Genomic DNA, 12,487 nt, shown 5'->3' with positions numbered 1-12,487 from the left:
TGGCACTGCTGGGCACTTGTGGGCAGCATTGCTGGGCACAGGTGGGCGGCACTGGTGGGTGGCACTGCTGGGCATTTATCATCAGAGCACTGACCATCAGTGCCCTGATGACCAGTGCCGATCCATCCTCTAACAATTGCTGGTTATTGGCAGTACTTTCCTCACACTGGGATGGCTTGAGGAAAGTGCAGCCGATAACCAGCAACTGCATTTACTGGTGATCTACTGTGTCATTGGGCACAGCTGATCACATGGTAAAAGGCCGCTGTGATTGTCCTTTTACCACATCATGTGACCAGCTGTGTCCGTAGGAGACAGCTATCACGGAGATTGCAAGGTACGTACCCCTGGGGGCACGCGGGAGGGCACGTTCTGGGAGGACATCATATAACACCCTCCCAGAACTGGCCGGCCATGGTTTAGCTGTCATTCGGCTATCTGCGGTCGACAAGTGGTTAAATTGACAGGACTAATCTGTGTACCACATGAGCACATAGCCAGTCTGTGGGAGCCACAATTATTGTTGGTTGGTAGGGGGATCAAATATTTATTTTGCTCACTGAACTGCACCTCCATTTATGACATTTGTATCGTGTTTTTTTCTGGATTTTTGGTTGATATTCTGTCTCTATCATTTAAAATACAGCTATGATAAAAGTGATAGGCCCTAAATTTCTTTGTAAGTGGGTAAAGATCAAATAATTATTTTCCCCACTGTACATGGTTACATTGGTCCAAGCTGGACCAGTGTAACTATGTATAAAATATCCATACCTGGAATTATTCTTTCAAAAAATAAATATTTATTAGTATGGTTTATACAGTGTATCCAGAAAGTATTCACAGCGCTTAACTTTTGCCACATTTTGTTATGTTACAGCCTTATTCCAAAATGGATTAAATTGATTTTTCCTCAACATTCTACAAACAATATCCCATAATGACAACGTGAAAGAAGTTCGTTTTGAAATTTTTGCAATTTATTAAAAATAAAAAAATGAAAAAAAAAACACATGTGCATAAGTATTCACAGCCTTTGCTCAATACTTTGTTGAAGCACCTTTAGCACCAATTACAGTCTCAAGTCATTTTAAGTATGATGCTACAAGCTTGGCACACCTATTTTTTGGGCAATTTCTCCCATTCTTCTATGAAGTACCTCTCAAGCTCCATCAGGGTGGATGGGGAGCGTTGGTGCACAGACATTTTCAGATCTCTCCAGAGATGTTCAATCAGTTTCAAGTCTGGGCTCTGGCTGGGCCACTCCAGGACATTCACAGAGTTGGCCCATAGCCACTCCTTTGTTATGTGGGTTGTGTGCTTAGGGTTGTTATCCTGTTGAAAGATGAACCGTCGCCCCAGTCAAAGGTCCAGAGCGCTCTGGAACAGTTTTTCATCAAGGATGTCTCTGTACATTGCTGCATTCATCTTTCCTTCGATCCTGACTAGTCTCCCAGTTGCTGAAAACATCCCCACAGCATGGTGCTGCCACGACCATGCTTCACTGTAGGGATGGTATTGGCCAGGTGGTGAGCGGTGCCTGGTTTCCTCCAGACATGACGCTTGGCAATCAGGCCAAAGAGTTCAATCTTTGTTTCATCAGACCAGAGAGTTTTTGTCAGGGCAGGGCTGTGGAACGGACAGGTAAGCCTAGTGGCAGGGTAATGCACTGACTGACGACAACCACCACCAACAGACCGAAGTCTCTCAGGGCGCAGAGTCTAAGTCCCAGGCTGCCCTTCACCAGGGCCCCTGATGGTGGGGATGGACTTGACGCAGCCAGGAACCCGGTCGCGGCCCCCGAGACACCCCGGCTGCGATAATGGCCACCGCCAATGGCGTGTAGCTGGTAAGAATGACAATAGCGTAGTCAGGCAGGCCGGGTCGACAACAACGGGACAAAACGGTACAGAACAGTAGACAAGAATCACAGGTCACGGGCTGGGTTCAGCAATGGAAGGTCAGATCAAAGGAAAACACAGAGAATGGTCTAGTTACAAGCCGAGTCAGATACCAGAAGAGTCACGAGAGTATACACAGAGCTGTAACAACACAAAGACACAAGGCACAAGTGCAAAGAGCATGTGCGGATCACAGGCTTATATGTACTCAGCCACACCCCTCTGGGGGATGGACCTCAGAGACCTGAAGGCATAAAAGACTCCCACCATGCTCTGCAGAAACCCAAGATGGACGCCAGTACATGAAGCCGCACAATCTCTGGGAAAAGGTAGGACCTTGACAGTTTTGTTTCTCATGGTCTGAGAGTCCCTCAGGTGCCTTTTGGCAAACTCCAGGTGGGCTGCCATTTGCCTTTTACTGAGCAGTGGCTTCCGTCAGGCCACTCTACCATACAGGCCTGATTGGTGGAGTGCTGTAGAGAAGGTTGTTCTTCTGGAAGGTTCTCTTCTCTCCACAGAGAAACGCTGAAGCTCTTTCAGAGTGGCCATCGGGTGCTTGGTTACCTCTCTGGCTAAGGCCCTTCTCTCTCGATCGCTCATTTTGCCCGGGCTGCCCGCTCTAGGAAGATTCCTGGTGGTTCCAAACCTCTTTCATTTATGGATGATGGAGGCCACTGTTCTCATTGGGACCTTCAATGCTGCAGAAATTTTTCTGTACCCTTCCCCAGATCTGTGCCTCGATACAATCTTGTGTCGAAGGTCTACGGACAATTCCTTGGACTTCATGGCTTGGTTTGAGCTCTGACATGCACTGTTAACTGTGGGACCTTATATAGACAGGTTTATGCCTTTCCTAATCATGTCCAATCAACTGCATTTCCCACAGATGGTGTCAGGGATTGCCACGATCCCCGCCGCGATGGTCCCGGCGCAGGCGCAGTATGCCGCCCTGTGCAGGGACGCGAGCTCTAGTTCCGGGCCGGCCGCGGCGCGCGAGTTCACGCATGTGCAGTAGAAGCCGCGGCCGCCTGCTGGGCACCAATGGCAGCGCAGGGCGCGATATTTAAACGGCCCTGAGCTGTCATTTGGTGCCTTCTGGTCTTATCCTACCCTGCATCCTGTATCCTGTACCTGAACCTGTTTCTAGTAAGTTGCTGACCTGGATTGTGCCTGACCACTGCTGTATTTTCCTGCCCAGACCCTTGCTTTGCCTGACCTCTCTCCTGAATGCCCCCTATTGGATTTGACCTGCTGTTGCTGACCTGGCGTGTGACCCAACCATTCTATGCCGGCTGCCTTGTACCTTACCGTCCTCTCTGTTACCGACCCGGCCCGTCTGACCTTGCTCATCCATCCATCCGCCCATCCCTCGCAGTGGGGTCTTCTGACCTCCTCATATCAGACTCTCTCCCGTGGGAGCCCTCGGCGCATACCACTGACGGACGCACCCAGTAGCCACGACCTGGTCTCAGGGGGCTCCAAGTCCATCCCCACCATCAGGGGCCCTGGTGAACAAGCACCCTGGGACTTAGACTCCGTGCGCTGGGGACGCCTATTCAGTGGAGTGCTAGTGGTACCGCCGGGCGGTCCCTTACAGATGGACTCCAATCAAGTTGAGGAAACATCTCAAGGATGATCAGTGGGAGCAGAATTCACCAGAGCTCAATTTTGAGTGTCATGGCAAAGGCTGTGAATACTTACGTTTTTTTTTGTTTTTTATTTTTAATAAATTGCAAAGATTTCAAAAACAAACTTCTTTCACATTGCCATTATGGGGTATTGTTTGTAGAATGTTGAGGGAAAAATTTAATTTAATCCACTTTGGAAAAAGGCTGTAACATAACAAAATGTGGTAAAAGTTAAGCGCTGTGAATACTTTCTGGATGCACTGTATCATAGAGACTGGAACCTTTGGTTGCTATGGAAATTAGTTTGCCTGGATTGCCAAATGAGTACATGAAGTACTACATTACACCAGATTCTAAGCAAACCTTGAATGGATGTCTTTATTACTAACACAGCAAAGCCTTAGGTTGCATATCTATTTTATCTTGATGTATAAGCACGGTAAATAAAGAAAATGTGAAATGGATGTAATCACAGCAAGGTATCCTAAGCAACCATTAAGGACTTGTCTCTGGTGCTGTGACTTCACATACACACACGGAATAAAAATGAGGTCAAACACAACAGATGACACATAATACATGGTAAATGGAAAACATTTTATTGTTAAGTATTTCTACAAGTGGTTTGTACATGCTAGGAAGCAATGTCATTAGGGAAGCACAAAAACACAGCTCTATCTATAAATGTGACATAAATGGTGTTTATCCATAGAAGAGACAAATACATGAGCGTAAAGGCACATTTAATTATTCAATGTTATATGACCTCTGGGGCAATAACAAGAATGGACCAAGTGTCAATTGTTTATGTGGGCACCAATAAAATGAATGGCAGTTTTATTTTTAAGATACTTAGATTTTATTTTTACATCTATCAGCAATTTAATTTAGCACATGTTAATTACCAGTTCAGTCATCTGTATTGTGTATTAGATATTTCAGAGGGAACTGTGACAGCGTACTATACATGAGCACATGGGTCAATGCGAGATTTATTGTCATCGATAATAGATAGAAATGAATGCAGTTCTGTATTCATTAATACATCATTAAATGTATGCTTTTACATTTAGGGGCATATAAGTACCTAAATGGGATTGGTATTAGCCTTTTGCGTTCCCAGTATAGCAGAGCTCAGAGTGGAAGAAGCAGAAGCAGCACACAGAACTGGTCAGTTAATGAAAAGGGGCATGCTGATAGTAGGAGAGAGCAGTATGATGAGCTGATTACTGTGCTGTTTCTCCTTGGCTGTCCAGTCATAAACTGGACTATGAAAAATTGGGTTGAATGGTGGTGGCTTAAAGACTTGCAGATTTTGTAGTGGTACAAATGTTTTGTGCGGGACAGCTCCAAATTAAAAGAGAGTATTGAAACAAAAACAGATCCTTCTTTATTTTATCTTAAGCTGGACTTTTTATTCTTTACTAGAATTGTGCTTTAAAGTGGAAATAAATTCATTGATTTAAAGGTTTAAAAAATAGGTAAATTCCTGACATGCCAGCAATGTAACTGTCATATTTGTTTGTGCTCTCAGCCAAATTGTCAAACTATTAAATGGCCGCTGTCCTAAGTGATCACATGTGCATCACCATGGCAGTTGCAGATCAAACAGAAGCTAATGCCTAGTGCACACCATGAGAATATCGGACAAATGATTCTCCGCTTTTTTTTTATTGTACATGCTAGTCTCATATCGAAAATGAAGAGGATACTAAGGTTGCAAAAATTCTTGGGTGACAACATACAGCTTTGGAAGTGATGTATTGTATTTTATTGCTATGTATGCTGCACATGTGTGGTCCTGGTCACTCTTTTACGGACGAATACTGTACTGATTAAACGAAAATTGGTTGAATCAGCTTTGAATCTTTATCAGCTCTCGAAAGCTGTGTACTAACGATCAGATTATTGGACTATTGCTCTGAAAACAGTATTTGTTGTCCGATATTCTCATTGTGTGTACAAAGCTTAAGATGGCAGTTTCCTTGGCTGAAAATAATAAAAAGGTTTTGTTCCACTTTAAATGTTTGCCTAGAGTTCATCCTTAAAAACCCATACACATGATTTTACTATTTCTATATGAAAGTATCTCCAAGAGGTCATTTCCAGACTCTCCTTTGGAGCAGGCATGTGCTTCTTGTCCCAGTGAAACAGATTTCAGGAAATCCCTAATATATGACCTGCCTGTAAAAGTATGTGCCAATGAAAGCAGTAACTTTAGTTTGCCACAGTGACCAACAGAGAATGATTTGTTTCTCTGAAGGCAAAAAAAGCCCAAAAAAGTGCACTACAGTGGGTAGTACAGGTTGCCTATAGAAGATACACTGCTCAAAACAATTAAAGGAACACATTTTAATCAGAGTATAGCATCAAATTCATAAAACTCCTGGGATATTGATCTGGTCAGTTAAGTAGCAGAGGGGGTTGTTAGTTTCATCTGGTTTGGTGTTAATGAAATTAACAACAGGTGCACTAGATGGGCAAAAATTAGATGACCCCCAAAACAGGAATGGTTTTACAGGTGGAGACCACTGACATTTTCTTCCCTACTCATCTTTTCTGACTGTATTTCACTAGTTTTGTATTTGGCTAGGGTCAGTGTCACTACTGGTAGCATGAGGCGATACCTGGACCCCACAGAGGTTGCACAGGCAATCCAACTCCTCCAGGATGGCACATCAATACGCACCATTGCAAGAAGATTTGCTGTGTCTCCCAGCACAGTCTCAAGAGCATGGAGGAGATTCCAGGAGACAGGCAGTTACTCTAGGAGAGCTGGACAGGGCCATGGAAGGTCCTTAACACATCAGCAGGACCGGTATCTGCTCCTTTGTGCAAGGAGTAACAGGATGAGCACTGCCAGAGCCCTACAAAATGACCTCCAGCAGGCCATTGGTGTCAATGTCTCTAACCAATCAATCAGAAACATACTTCATGAGGGTGGCCTGAGGGCCCAATATCCTCTAGTGGGCCCTGTGCTCACTACACGGCACTATAGAGCTTGATTGGCATTTGCCATTGAACACCAGAATTGGCAGATCCACCACTGGCACCCTGTGATGAGAGCAGGTTCACCCTGTACACATGTGACAGACTTGAAAGGGTCTGGAGAAGTCGTAGAGAACATTATGCTGTCTGTAACATCATTCAGCATGACCATTTTGGGGGTGGGTCAGTGATGGTCTGGGAAAGCATATCCATGGAGGGACGCACAGACCTCTACAGGCTAGACAATGGCACCCTGACTGCCATTAGGTATTGGGATGAAATCGTTGGACCCATTGTCAAACCCTATGCTGGTGCAGTGGGTCCTGGGTTCCTCCTGCTGCACAACAATGCCCAGCCTCATGTGGTGAGAGTATGAAGGCAGTTCCTGGAGGATGAAGGAATTTATACCACTGAATGACCCCCATGCTCGCCTGACCTAAATCCAATAGAACACCTCTGGGATATCATGTTTCGGTCCATCCGACGCCACCAGGTTGCACCTCAGACTGTCCAGGAGCTCAGTGATGCCCTGGTCCAGATCTGGGAGGAAATACCCCAGGACATCATCCGTCACCTCATTAGGAGCATGCCCCGAAGTTGTCAGGCATGCATACAAGCACGTGGAGGCCATACAAACTACCGAGTACCATTTTGAGTTGCTGCAATGAAATTTTAGCAAAATGGACTTGCCTGCTGCATAATTTTTTCACTTTGGGCTGTTTCATTTTTGGGGTGTCTTTGAATTCAGTTCTCTATAGGTTGATCATTTTCATTTCAATCAAATGATAGGGCATCCTTATGTTCCTAACACATTACCCAGTCCATATCAATAGCGATATCCAGCATGATATTTTTCCCCATTGAGATCTGATGTGTTTTCAAATTGTTCCTTTAATTTTTTTGAGCAGTGTATATTTTAAGTGAGTGCATCATTTGAAATATTTTTGCACAGTTTGCATTAAGGTAGTTTTTGTTGTGACATTCACATTTATAACAAGCTTGCTTTTTGCTGAATATTGTGGTGAATATAGACATTTGTAGATTAGCCACCAGTGGGAGCTCTACCAGGCTCGGTGCAATTATCTCTATTAACCATTACGATATCAAGCACACAGGAAGTGCATTGTTTCAATGGGTCAGTTGTCTAAAAGGGGTTAATTTAGTAAAGGAGTAGAGAACAAAGTGCAGCTAAATTCACTTTGAATAGTCACATGCAAAGGAAATGAAGAAAGAGAAGTTCATTTATAAAAGGAGTAGAGAATAAATTAAAGCTTTCTTCACTTTGAAAACCCAGCTGAGTTCAAGGGAAATTAAAAAATGGGATTTATGCTTTCACATGATTGGATGATTGAAGATTTATCTTAAAGTGGTTGTAAAGGCTGAAGGTTTTTTACTTTCCTGCATTCTATGTATGAAGGTAAAAAAATCTGTGTGCCCCCTCTAATACTTACCTAAGCGGAGGATTGGGGCTGCTCTGTGCAAAAACCACTGCGCAGAACAGGTAAGTATGACATGTTTGTTATTTTTTTTTTAATGCCTTTTAATATCACTTTAACTCAACTAAGTGAACATTATCTACTCCTTTAGTAAAGAAACCCCATAGCTTTCCATTTTTAGAAGGAACTGTAGAGAGCAACCATTCTGTAGCACTGCAAAGCAGAAAGTAGAGCCTGACAATATAATGGGCAAATAGGTCTGCAACCAGGGGCGGACTGACAACTCATGGGGCCCCCGGGCAATAGGGGATCATGGGGCCCCTGTGTTCTTGCCAAAACTCAAAAAAGCCTATGAACAAGGTACCAGGGGCATCTCATGGGGCCACCTACTGACCCCGGGCCCTCGGTCAGTGTCCGAGTTTCCAAATGGTCAGTCCGCCCGTCTGCAACCATGTATAACGTTGTATATACAGTATGATAATATAAACAGATAAAAGTAAAAAAAGAAAGCTTGCACTAATAAGTATACTTACATCAAGTTGCTTTAATTTACATGCTTATACAAACCAAATTAAATAGTCTATACATAAATTATTAATCACTACTGCAAATTTGAAAACAGACAGATTCTGTATAATGTAACATTACAGTAGTATCTTCATTTTTGTTTTTGTATTAGTTTTTAAAACACATTGAAAAAGAGGAGGGGGTAGGAGTGGAATTATGGAAAGTGAGTATGGAAGGTAAGGGTCCACTTTAAAAAGTTCCCGTTATGCTTCTGGCCCCACCAGTTCAAGAGGCCCAGGGAAAGAGGAGTCTTTTTAGGTATCTTGGGGCACAGCTACCAGCAAGCAAAGAATAGTTCCCCAGGCCCATCTGTTCAGCAGATGCAGTGGATGAATCCACACAGTCTCCTGTGCTCAGATGTGGCCCCAGATCATAATAATTGCTTAGGCTTCACTCTTGAATCTGCCGGATAAGTCATGTCTCGCTGCCCTCTCAAAGACAGGGGAAGTCTATGAATGCTATAAAGATAAAGAAAGGAAGAGGGTGCACCGGCCTATTACATTGCTTTGTGGATGGCTCTGAGGAAGAGGCAAGGCCTCGAAACGTGTCAGCAAGTTGGGTCCTTTCATGTTCTACCACCAGTCATTATGTTCCACAGGCTGGAACTTGCAATTTTATTATGACAAGCTCTTACATATCAGTTGGTTTGTGAGTATGTTACTGCATTTTTATCAATAGTGAAGCTTTGAGGATAATGCACTAGGCCGGTGCACCCTCTTCCTTTCTTTCTCTTTATACCATCTGTTCAGCCCAAGGACAAAGAGGAAAATAGTTCTCTATCAGCCTCAACAAAATGATATAGAAGCCGAGGCTGGAAGTTTAATTTAATTGCTGGTAGCCATGAAGATTACTCCTCCTGCTCCCAAAATGAGTAAATAGTTCCCTCTTCTTCTAGGTCGACTGCTGACCTGATGGGACCAAGGGAATTTTTCTTTGATTGAGGGAGCAACAGGGTTACTCCACCTACACCCAGAGTAACTCTCAGCCACTTTGCACCCTGCTGAAATGATGGGGTTCAGGGTCCAGTACAGGAAGACTGGCTCTACTCCCTATTGGTGACACTGACTAACCCTCATCTCTCCTTACAATGGACGGTTCATGCAGTTAGCTGTCTCTTCCTGGTTCTTGAAGCTGCTCCCCACCCTGATGATGTGCCACAATGCATGCATGTCATCTGAGGGCTGGCTGTAAAAACTCAGAAAAGACAGCCGGCTCCTGATGATGTCAGAGGCAAAGGACAAGGTTTGTAGCAGTGGAGTTGCAGATCAGTACAGAACACAGCTGGATTTTCTGGCCATGAGAGTATGTTTTTTATGTGGATAACACAGCAAAAAAAGATAAGGGAGGAAACATAAGTGGGAAGTGAGGTTTCCCTTTAATAATTTTTAGATGCAGGAGAGCATTCCCATGGCTCCAAACAATTAGGTCTCTGCACTCTGTCCCAGATCTGCTCCTGTTCTTGCTCACCAGCTTCTACTCCTGCCCTTGTGCTCTCTGCCCAGTCTTTTGTAGGCACAGCCTGTTATACTGCTCATCCTGAGCACTGCCATTCCAATGCATCCAATGCTAGCGGATGAAGCTGAAAGGGCTTAAGTGACAGCCAGCAATGTCTCCAGGGGGGTAATTGTGTGTGTACACTCACCAGCCACTTTCTTTGGTACACCTTCCTAGTGCCAAGAAAATATCCGCCACACCATTAAACCACCTCCAGCAGCCTGAACCGTTGATACAAGGCAATCCATGTTTTCGTGTTGTATGTGGCAAATGTTGACCCTACTGTTGGCTTTCTATCATCTTGAACCAGTCTACCTATTCTCCTCTGACATCAACAAGGCATTTTTGTCCACACAATTGCCGTTCACGAGATATTTTCTCTTTTTCAGGGCATCCTCTGTAAACCCTAGAGATGTTGTGCATGAAAATCCCAGTAGATCAGTAGTTTTTGAAATACTCAAACCAGCCCGTCTGAGAGCTAAAACCATGGCACGTTCTAAGTCACTTAAATCCCATTTCTTCCCCATTCTGATGCTCGGTTTGAACTTCAGCAAGTCATCTTCACCAGGTCTAGATGCCTAAATGCATTGGCAGATTACCAATTTGTGTTACCAAGCAATTGAACAGGAGTACCTAATATATGAAAAAAGTGCAGCGTGTGAAAACATATAAAGTGAATAATGAGGCAATAAACAAATTAAATATAAATGAATCTCAGTGTAACCAACAAAATAGTTAACAATAAAGTCCTTCCAATGTAAATTTGTATGTATGTGGTGTGTTGATATCAATCACAGCAGATAGTGTTCAGTCCCACACAGTGCTCTGAAATCCAAACTAGAAGAGTTGCCAAAGAGTGGATGCTATAGACCCCATGACATACATTCTACTGAACAAGTAGCTCTCTGGTGAGTGCATAGTGGTGATGGATCACACATTGGATTTCAGAGCACTGGGTGGGACTGAACACTATCTGCCGTGATTGATATCAACACACCAAAAACATACAGATTTACATTGAAAGGACTTTATTGTTAACTATTTTGTTAGTTACACTGAGATTCATTTATATTTAATTTGTATATTGTCTAATTATTCACTTTATTTGTTTTGACGCGGTGCACTTTTTTTATATACTTTGTCCATTGAGATTTTTGTCACTATCTCTTATGCTAGCTGTTCCCATCTTTAAAGCGCTCGCTGTTTTCTTCTGAAATTAATTATTAGAGTTGTACCTAATAAAGTGGCTGGTGAGGTCATATTGTGTGTATAAGTGAGAATGCTGTGTATGTGTGTATACAGTGTGTTTGTATGCATAGGGGGTACTGCTACACCATGCAAAAGGGGGTCGTTGTGAAATGATGGTGTGCTGTGTGCTGGGCTATAGTATATACATCTGACCCCTGCACTGTGTACATTACATACACCTAACCACAGCACTATGTACATTACATACTCCTGACACCTGTACTCTGTACATTACACACATCTGACCCCTTAAGTCTGTGCATTACATATCCTGACCCCTGCATTATGTACTGTACATTACATACTCCTGTCCCCTGCACTATATACATTACAAACACCTGAACCCTGCTGTTCTGCATTACCTACTGCAGACTCCTTTACTCTGTATGTTACATGTTCTTTACACATGCACGCTGTAATTATATACTTCTAACCCCTTTGCTCTGTATGTATGCTCAAATTGTAAGCCCCTACAACTCCAAAGACATGCTGGTAGGTTAATTGGCTCCTGTCTAAATTGGCCCTGGTATATATATGTTTGAGTGTAAGTTAGGGACTTGAGATTGTACGCCCCTTGAGGGTTAGGGACTGATGTATATGTACAATATATAAGTGTAAAGCACTGCATAAATTGACACTGCTATATCAGTACCTGTAATAAAAAAATAATAGCTCAATTTTTCTGCACCCATAGTTTGCCTCTGCATATTATTATATTATTATTATTATTATACAGTATTTATAAAGCGCCAATAGTTCGCTCAGCACTGTACATTACAAAGGGGGACAGAACAATACCAATACAATGCAAAACATGAGGGGATTGAGGGCCCTGCTCTTTCGAGCTTACAATCTAGGAGGGAGGGGATAGTGGTACAGGCGGAGATAGCTGTGGGGGATGGAGTGGTAGGAAGAGTGGAGGAAGTCGACAAGTTAGCAGGGGGTGGTGTAGGCTTCCCTGAAGAGATGGGTTTTCAGGGTGCGCCTAAAGGAGAGGAGAGTAGGTGATAATCTGATGGGTTGGGGCAGGGAGTTCCAGAGGATGGGTGACACTCTGGAGAAGTCCTGGAGGCGGGCATGGGAGGAGGAGACCAGGGAACTAGAGGGAAGGAGGTCTTGTGAGGAGCGGAGTGTGCGTGCTGGGCGGTACTTGGATATTAGGTCAGTGATGTAGTTCGGGGCAGTATGGTGGACAGCTTTGTACGTCAGTGTTAGGATTTTGCAT

Source organism: Staurois parvus, unplaced genomic scaffold, assembly GCF_062004578.1.
Source record: "Staurois parvus isolate SC_StPar_1 unplaced genomic scaffold, SC_StPar_1.0 ptg000422l, whole genome shotgun sequence".
Taxonomy (NCBI): domain Eukaryota; kingdom Metazoa; phylum Chordata; class Amphibia; order Anura; family Ranidae; genus Staurois; species Staurois parvus.
The sequence above is the reverse complement of the archived record's forward strand: the minus strand, read 5'-3'. Positions refer to the sequence as shown.